At 37.9% G+C, this 10209-nt stretch overlaps 1 long non-coding RNA gene across 1 annotated transcript; it reads left to right on the top strand.

The window, feature by feature from the left end:
• Positions 1–5376: 5376 nt before the first annotated feature.
• LOC141337380 (uncharacterized) lies at positions 5377–10166 on the top strand. The gene is made up of 3 exons (XR_012355745.1): positions 5377–6650; positions 6991–7093; positions 8087–10166. It is a non-coding gene; the product is annotated as an uncharacterized lncRNA (long non-coding RNA).
• The last annotated feature ends 43 nt before the right edge of the window (positions 10167–10209 follow it).

Raw genomic sequence — 10209 nt, forward strand, 5'->3', positions numbered from 1 at the left:
GGGTACTGGATGAGAACTTTCCCAGCCTCACTAGCTGCTGCCTGTCTGTCAGGAAGCTGGTGATCCACTGACAGACCGAGGTGGGCACAGAGAGCTGAATTAGTACATTCATGTACTAATTCATGAATTCATCTAATTCATCTGAATTCATGTACATATTTAAAGGTGCGTTCATGCCATATTGGAATTCCCTTAATTACGAGATTCCAACTTGTGAACTGGGTGTCTTCTGAGAGCTACGACTTGTACTACATGACCACTGTACCACCTGACCAACGTAGGCTCTGTTTAGGCGTTGATAATGTTGCCATAGAAAAAGCATGGGTGTGTTCGACTTACTGCGCAGATTGATCAAATTCTGACTAGAAGCAGTACATGCCAGTTTAGAAATTTTGTCCGACCTGAGACTGCGCCGACAGCAGGTGACTGTCACGAGTGACATAGTACCGTGATAGCCATTCGAGACCAGCCGGCTAACTCAGCTGCCGCAATTTCTTCAGAGTGTCTGCAGAAGCTTTGATGACGACACAGCTGCTTCACAATTGGCCAGATTCACCGCATGACAATGATCACATGTGTTTCGGGTTGATTCTAACCTTTTTTATTCCAATAATGGCCACACATCTGCATTTTTAGAACAGTAAAAGCTTTTACTGTAGTCGCAATGTTATATTAAGTCTTGTTTATCATAAAACATGGATAAAAGCATATATATACCCCTACTTTATTATTATTTAAATAGTATATGATTATGTTGACATTTATTCTTGAACAGATGGCACTGTATTAAGCAGTATATAAAACGTATTTCTGTTGCTCATAAAAACGTTTCTGAAACATCTGTATATTTAACAAATATTGCATTTTATTCACTTCATCTGTGATAGAGTACACAAACACCACGTGAGCGCCATTACCAAGAGCAGAAAGTGTCCGATTTGACATGTACGTTTTTAACTCTGCCTCTGACTGCAACCAGCTGATCTCGTTGACTGCAGTCTGTAGCCGTGATTTAAGTCGAACACACCTCATAATTCCGAGTCCGGGGACATGAACTGCTCCGAGTAGAATGTCACTTGTTGTCATCTCGAAATTACGGTAATTACGATATGGTGTGAACGCAGCATACTCTTACATATAAGTCTTCTCATTATAGAGGTTCAAAAGTCAGAGTTCAGTAAACCTTTGTATGCAGCAGTATGATTTTGTAAAAAACACTTTCGCTTCTTTTATGTACAGGCATAAAGAATGGATTGAATGGCGCACATTCTGGCCACGACGAGAGCGATGGTTGTTATATCCAGGTCCCAAAGAAGCCTCCCACTATGGAACTTTCTGCTCTGACCACCTCTGGCACCGTCAAGGCGGACCGTCCACGTAGCAACACCTCAGAGGCAAAACTCATTGCCAAGAAAAGAGTGATCCGAATGCTGATCATTATAGTTGCCATGTTCTTCATATGCTGGATGCCTCTTTACTCTGCCAACACCTGGAAGGCTTTCGACCAAAAATCAGCCCAGCGTGCACTTTCCGGAGCTCCCATCTCCTTCATTCAGCTGCTGTCCTATACATCAGCCTGCGTCAACCCCATCATCTACTGCTTCATGAACACCCGCTTCCGGAAGGCTCTCTTGACCACCTTTGGATGTTGCAGGCGGCCATGCCACAACCGGAGGAAGAGGAGGGAAGGTGATGATGAGATCACTGGAGTCACAGGGGCGTCCACAAAGTTCAGTTATACCACCGTTAGCACGGTAGGACCGTGTTAGTATTAGCATTGCAGGTGTCTCCAGTTTGATCTATGAGCTGTGTGCTTGTGACATGTACTGAGTTCAGATCACCAGATGTTTTTTTATGGTGTCAACATGCTTTGTTCAATGTGTCAGTGTTCATTTTTATTTGAAAAAGAATACCTCATTTGTCTGTTCTTTCTGCCCAAAGTTGATGTGTCAGTGGTAAACTGTCTTTCTATGGTTGTGTCTTCAACCTTTGTGATACAATCAAAAAGTACGGTACACGGGACGTGCAAAGATGTAGCTTTGTTATTATTGTGTAAGATCTGTAGAGAACTTTTCAGAGGATGATCTTATCATGCATGGGAAGTGTTCATAGAGAAATACCATAGAAATATTCTTATATCTTTGACGTTATAGAACCAAATACTGCATGTTGCATGATCAAACAAAAGACTACTCTTTTGGGCTACAAAATGGTACATTTATTGTCTATTTTGAGTGTTGTGATGTATCGTCTGTATTTTGCTCTCTGTTTTGTTAGAGTTCTATGATGACATCTTTGTCTTAATGAGCTTTGCTTAAATGGCACCACTGAGAGCCCTTCTTTTGTATATTCTGATAATAACAACATCAGATGTTTTTGTAGGAGACAATGTTTAATTTGTGCTCCTTCTTTTCTGATGCACATCTCCTACAAGTTATCCTACATGAAGATGTATCAGGTGGGCAAGGCAATTCAGTCGTCAACGGAATCAACGGTCTCTTGGAAATCTTCACCCCAGTTGAAGTGATGCCATGGTCAATACTGCAAGCTGCATGACAGGCTGGATTTTTTCATGCCCTGGCACTGGAAATAATGTTATAAAAGGAAAACAACAAACTGTAGAGGGAAGTTTGATGTGATTGCCTTGGAGGCACTAAAGTTCTAATAGATATGCTCACTACAACACTACCAAAAAAAAAAAGCATTCAGTCTATCTCAAATTGCAATTTCTCTAATTGATTTCTTCCTTATTGCTGAAGCTGATGAGACACCTGGGATATTCGGCTTCTCGTCTGGCCCCAACGAACCCTCTCTGAATATATGAAAGGAGAGCTAAGCTCTTGTTTGTGCTGAAATTAATTTATTCAGCGGTTCATGCTAAACATGAAAGCTGGATCTGCACAGCGAAACCAAGCGTTTTAAAATTCATCCTCAAAAGGATGGAACGCATATGAGATGTTTATGTGCATATACTTGGTTCATACTTGCCTGAATAGCCATATTTTACACAAGTATGGGCAGCAGGGATATTAAAGTTAACTACAAACTAAAACTGAAATGAAAAATACAACCCATATTTCATTAGTTTAAATAACATTTATGTTAAAGGGATAGTTCACCCCAAAATGAAAATCATGTCATTAACTACTCACCCTCATGTCTTTCCAAACCTGTAAGACCTCTATTCATCTTCGAAACATAAAATAAGATATTTCTGATGAAATCCGAGAGCTTTCCCACCCTGCATAGACAGCAACGCAACTGAAACATTCAAGGTCAAAAAGGTAGTAAGGCCATTGTTAAAATAGTCCATGTGACATCTGTGGTTCAACCGTAATGTTATGAAGCTCCGTGACAGTCTCCGCCACATTCAGAAGAGTACCACAACACATATGTGTGGAGCTGCTGACGCAGGAGTCTGCGTTCTAATGTAGAAATCGGATGCACTGTGCCTTGTTCACGAGCAGAAGTTTCTGTAAACATGTCTGAAGATTTTGACAGATGACTTGGCAATTTTTTGCTAAGTCTTACTTATTTGAACCAGAATATACAGATGAGGAACTAAGAGAGATGGACGTTCTACATTAAAACACCTGAGAAGAGAAGATATTGTTGAATAAAATCATTAAAGTATTCTCATATTTTAACAATGTCTCTACTGTCTTTCTGGGCCAGTTGCATTGCTGTCTATGCAGGGTCGGAAGGCTCTTGGATTTCATCAAAATTATCTTAATTTCTGTTCCGAAGATGAATGGAGGTCTTATGAGTTTGGAATGACATCAGGATAATGACAGAATTTTCATTTTTGGGTAAACCAACCCTTTAAAGGAGAACTCCGGTGTGATATTGACCTAAAGTGTATTGAATCATTATACCGAGTGTGAACGTACTTTGCATATCTCATCTCGTCTTGTCCACTGCAGTCCGAAATCTGGGGTTAGTTAGCCGATGCTCACAACAGGTTGTCAATGAGAGTCAATAGGGCATCGAAGTAGCCATGTAAATAAATCACTGTTTAACGCCATTTATGAGGCACAAAGTAGCTCCACACTTCATTGGTAGACTTCCAAGGACCCTGACATTTAAAACGAGACATTGAGAACTCAGAAAAAGCACCGGTAGTTTATTTACAAAAAGATTTATACAGACAGTACCTGGAAGACAAAATCCGGTTGCCGCCATCTTGAATTTAGTCACGATAAGTCGAGTGACGAGCAGGAAGGAGCTTATCAGGTTATCAACTTATCAGGTTGTAGTTTCCTTCCTGCTCGACACTCAACTTATCGTGACTAAATTCAAGATGGCAACCTGTTGTGAGCATCGGCTAACTAACCCCAGATTTCAGACTGCAGTGGACAAACCGAGATGAGATATGCAAGGTACGTTCACACTCGGTATCATGATTCAATACACTTTAGGTCAATATCACACCGGAATTCTCCTTTAACTGAAATAAAATTAATTTAGTTTAACCTGATGTATTAAAATAAGTAAAACCAAAATAAAAATTAATAAAAACTATATAGACACAATGAAAAAAACTCGATTAAATCGGTTAAAAATCGATTAATAAATAAATAAAAATTAAAATGACAAAAATACACCACACAAATACTTAGGGCCAATTTAATTAAACATGGCAAATTAGTGCAAGAGCGCAATTGCAAAACAGCACTAATGAGATGGGAAATTTCTATGGGTGATTTACGAACAATGTGCAAATTAAAGAACAGATGCAACATCTAATTTACATATCGACTAACGCAACACCAATCGCAAATTAGCATAGTCGCAAAAAAAGAATAAATGAAGGTTTGCTAGAAGTTTTTAAAAATAAAGAATAAATGGAGATTTGCTAGAAGTTATTGATTCCTAGTTGAGGATTCCAAGTCATCTATTATCTATTTTCTGAAGCAAATTAAAAAATAACATGGCTTGGCAAACAATATGTTTGAATAATGTGTTCTGAAATTCCAAAAAATCATCTCCCTTCTACCACATGCTCTCTGTTCTCTGCGGTGCCTCCTTTTAGCAAAAATAATTGTAGGCATTTCAAGTGCAAAATAGTTTAAGACATGCTTTTCTTGCACTCTAAAAAGTGCTGGGTTATTTCTGTAAACACATTGCTGGGTTAATTGTGCTGGGTCAAAATGTTGGGTTGTTTGAGGTACTGTAAACACACAGTTGGGTTGATCATGCTGGGTCAAATGGACTTAAGGGGTTCTTTACCCTATGAACACATGGGTTGGGTTATTTTGACCCAACCGGTTTATTTATTTTTTTCACTTCATCGAACCTTCTGGATTCTTCAGTCGTCTCGTCGCCAGGCGGTCACGCACCTCGCAGCAAGCAGGATTATAAGGTAATTTAAGTTAATAATATGATTATATAATTATTTACCTTTATTTTTAATAAGTTGTGTTTAACAGCACACTGTTTAATGCAATATTTGATCTGTCGCTGTGCGGGGTTAGCATTTTATTCCGTGAATGACGACCGTTAAGTACCTCAGCAGCCTAGCGAGGTTAACTTGCTATTTTTGCCTCAAACAGTCGCTTTATCGTTGTATAAAAGTTGTGTGTGTGTGTGTGTGTGTAACGTTAGTGTTATTTATATACCTTACAGTATACAAATGGCCTTTATTTTAACGTCTTATGGAAAGGGTAGGTCAGAAATACGGGGGTAAGTTCTGTTACTGTCTGTGTACTGTATGGCTTTGCAATGTTTTGTCAAAATTAGACGATTTTGTACAAAAATTGATCTTTTAAGGGCATATTTTTTTACAAGTAAATGTCTGCGACGTGCCGAATCCAACGATAGATCCATCATTTGAATGTTGAGCATTTTCGCGCTTTTTTCCCTCAGGTATCTGCATTAGCTAAAACGCCCTGCCCCTTACTTTAATAACGGTAAACCACAATATGACTGGTATGTACTACTATGTGTTACTTAAATGTAATGTTGTCTTAGCTATAGTATGTAGAGTTAGACTTTATCTCTCTTGGTATATCTATATGCGGTCATTTAGGGGCTGTTCACATGTCTTTTGCGCGCTCAAGTTCGTTATTTTATTAGTTTTATTATGTAAACGCGCAGTATGCGCGCTCATAATAGAAGCTCGTTTTTTCCAGGGGCATCCGCGCACCACCGCAGGTTATGTGACAAGAAACAATCAGCTTCATCGTTAACAGCCAAGTTGGAGGAACAGCTTATCATAGCTGTACAGGAATAACCATTTTTAAATACATTTAATAGCAGAACAAGCGATTTTTTTTTTCTGAAACTTCTGCGTCTTCATGGAAAGTGCAGGACATGGTTGCTTAGCAACGGCAGTAGACACGGGAGAGCAAGCTACAGAGCGTTTTGGACGTATATATCTATGGTTTTGGAAAGGAGAAAGCGTGCCCCTTACTCTTCCTCTGTTTTAGTGAATGCTTGTGTTGCTTTACAAACTAGGAGACCAGTATAAAACTTTAACTTATTTAACCAGATTTGTCTTTCTTTTTCAATTTTTACCAGATTTCACAAGACTTTAGGAAGGTAAATCCAGAGGCAGATTTTTGAAGACTGGGCTACAATTGCAGACCTAATTCTTGCCAATGCTCAGCGAGGTGGATAGGTGCATTTAGAGCTGGGTGACATGACTTAAGGTAAGCTTTATCTTATAATATGTCAATATATAAAAACAAAATGCAACTGTATTTGACACATATCAACTGGTTAACTAGTTACTAGTTAACTAGTTGCTTATTAGCTTGTATATTGGCTGTTAATTAGCACTTATAAAGCACATACTGATGCCTTATTCTGCATGTGCATATTCTACATCCCTGAATCTTACCCCATACCTATACTTAACCTGCAGTAGTTGAATGAGGGTGGGAATTAATTAGCATTATTTAAACAAATGAAGAAACTTTCACATGAAAGTGCTTCAATGTGTGATTATAAGATAAGTTTCACAGTTTGCATATTATTCCTATGTTTTAGATGCTAAAGAGGAGAGTGTTTTCAAAGTCCTGCCCACTCTGGAGAAAAGGTCTTCAGACCCACAACCACGGAATCCCGGAAGCCATTCATTGACGTACAACCTGTAAGTTTTGTTTTACTTTTTCTACTCTAATAAGGGTGTATATATAAACACAGAGGTGTTTATATATAAAATTATTACAACAGTAGTATTTTCACCAGCTAAAAATGGCTTTAAGTCTGTGATTGTTATCTTTTGCCGTAGTGTGTCAGTAGCAAATATCAGTTTACATTTCCAAACATTCATTTTGCCATTAATTGTGATAATCCAGTGAGGTTTTTGTTTACACAACAGCCAATCCTCCACAGATATCTGATCTCATCATCATCCAGTCTGTCTGGAATGACATGAAGAAACAGAACAAACTGAGACAGACTAAATCCAGAAGAACTGTGACAATGTCTTCAAGATGCTTCAAGAGACCTACCTGCAAAGCTACCTGAAAAACTATGTGCAAGTGCATTAGTTTACGGTAAAAGCTGCTTTAAACGCAAAGGATGGTCACACCAAATATTGATTTAATTTAGTTAATCGAAGTTAATTGATAAGGTAAATCTATTAATGACATTATTTTTGACAGCATCCTCATTTTACAACATTTTTAGACAAGTACTTAAAACTCTGAACAGTACTGTAGCTTTGCAGGTAGGTCTCTTGAAGCATCTTGGAGACGTTGCCACAGTTCTTCTGGATGATGATGAGAACAGATCCTGTGTGGAGCACTGGCTGTTGTGCAAACAAAATGTCACCTGATTATCACAATTAATGGCAAAATTAATGTTTGGAAATGTAAACTGATATTCCGTACTGACACACCATAGCAAAAGATAGAAATCACTGATTTAAAACCATTTTTTAGCTGGTGAAAATACTAATATTCTAATAATTTTGGCCAACCCTTGTATGAAGAGTTCAGATGTAAAAGACTAAAAGTGCAGTTTGAAATTTTCTTCTGAAATGAGTATTTATTTCACACCTCTTGTGTTTATGTTCATAAAATACACTTAACTTAAAATGTTAGTTATGTTGCAAGATTAAATGTTGTATAATTAACAGGTGGGGATCAACATGGTGGATTTGTGCCTTGGGGATGAGACAACGACTTCCCAGACCTTTGCCATTGTTCCAGGCCATGCCATTGAAGCGGACTTGTTGCCTGGGAATTTCTCCAGCATGCAGTATATCATATTGATGGACATAAGTCTTCATGCGTGAAGTTTTTGAGGGCAACTGTTTTTTTCTGGCCACTAAACATTTAAACACTAAAATGTTTTAAATTGTAAGTATTGTCTGGTGGACTCTTTGTTGGGCTTAGCACAATGTTTGGAATGATTCTAATGTGGTATTAATTCATTTTTGAGTGTTCTGCTGGTGCAATGTTGACATAAAGAATAGGAATGTACAGTGCCTAGTTTACTGTTTTGTGTTTTAAAAAACTGATCTACTAAAACCGTTATTTGTGTCTGTAGGGGTTGGACAAAATGTGTGACAGCTGTACCCCTTTTGAAAATTGTATTAAAAAGAAATGTGAAAACTCATTAAATTGATGTTTACAGTTGCATTTTTTTGTGTTGTGTAAATGTATTGCAGAAAAACAATAATAATTTTACATTCCTTTGTGATTTATATATTATTGGTAAAAAATAAAGGTAGCAAGGCAATGAGACAACAAATAACCCAATATTTAGGTAGTTTTTAACCCAGCAGCACAGTTAATCTGACCCACTGGTTGGGTCAAATAAACAACCCAGCATTTTGGGTCAAATGGTCCAACCCAGCACTTGGGTCAAAACAACCCAACGCGTGTTCTGTCCCATAGTTACCCAGCAGCTGGGTTATGGTTGGGTTATTTTTTAACCCAGCACTTTTTAGAGTGTGGGCGCTAAATAATAGCGAAATGCCAGTAATTTGATGAGCGCAAAAGTATGGAAGCAGATTAGTCTCATTAATAATTCACGCACAATACACGACGCACACATGCGTGTCCCAATTCACGTGCACGAAAAAAATATATATATTCACAAAAAAAATTCACGTGCAAAAAATAAGAATATAAATTCATAAAATACGTTTCACAAGTTGCAAAACACAATTCACAGATTTACAACTGTGTACAACAATTTTGAATGTTTAAAAATCACGAGTGTATCACGGACTGTGAGTGTGTGAATAGCTTTTTTACGTGTGTATTTTTTTGACTTGCGTGTGTGTTTTTGAGACTCTCCTGGCAGCGAACTCCTCCCATGCGGGTCACTCGTACACTTTAGCCAATCAGATTTGAGCCTGTCGATCGACCAATCATAACCCGCTGTGGGCGTGCCTATCTTACGTTACGTCATCAGCGCGAGTCCAGTTCCAGAATTCAGATATGATTCAGCTGTTGATCGTCTCATTTGTAACTACTCTAGTAAAGGTGTATTGTTTTATTTTGAGTGCTTAAAAACTAAAGGTAAAATCGGTCGTTTAGACACACTCGTTAACGTGACCAGTTTAAGCCAGCGGCTGCTATGAAAACAGATAGTGTTGCCAAAGATGCTGTCTTGTGTTAGCCACAATGTCCTGTTTATTGGCCAAAATGAAGAAAGAATTCTTTTCATTGCCATGTTTTTGTTTAACAACGCTGGGTGTCCTCTGCCCAGTCTAGCTCCCACTTAGCACTGACCCTGCCTTTATTATTATAGCTTTATGTAATGATGAATATACCTCACGAGAACTCAGTGTATGAATAACGGTGTGTTTGTACTAACCATTTGTGCAACTGGATGCAGTGTTTAATTAAAACACACTAATCATTTTCCTTGCATTTTTCAGGATTTAACACTTTGGAACAACATCTGGATGACAGTTACAGACCTCTTCATTCACATTAATCTTTATGTCTTTTTATGTACTTCACCTTTATGCATTATTTTTTTAATGTAATCAACATTCATGTACTTTTTAAAATATTATATTATTGTGATACATAATTTTATGTTGAGCAGTGATGTAAAAATCTTTGAGATTACAATACACAAGATGATGTTGGTTAGCAGCAATTGTATTTGCTTTAGTATTAACAGTTCTGGAATTTGCTGGTCAGTCAGACAGACTGATCACATAAAGGAATGCATCAAAGATTATTCAGTAAACTTCATTCAAGTTCCGACTTGTTTTGAATGTTTTAATTCTGACATACA

Source organism: Garra rufa, chromosome 6, assembly GCF_049309525.1.
Source record: "Garra rufa chromosome 6, GarRuf1.0, whole genome shotgun sequence".
NCBI lineage: Eukaryota > Metazoa > Chordata > Actinopteri > Cypriniformes > Cyprinidae > Garra > Garra rufa.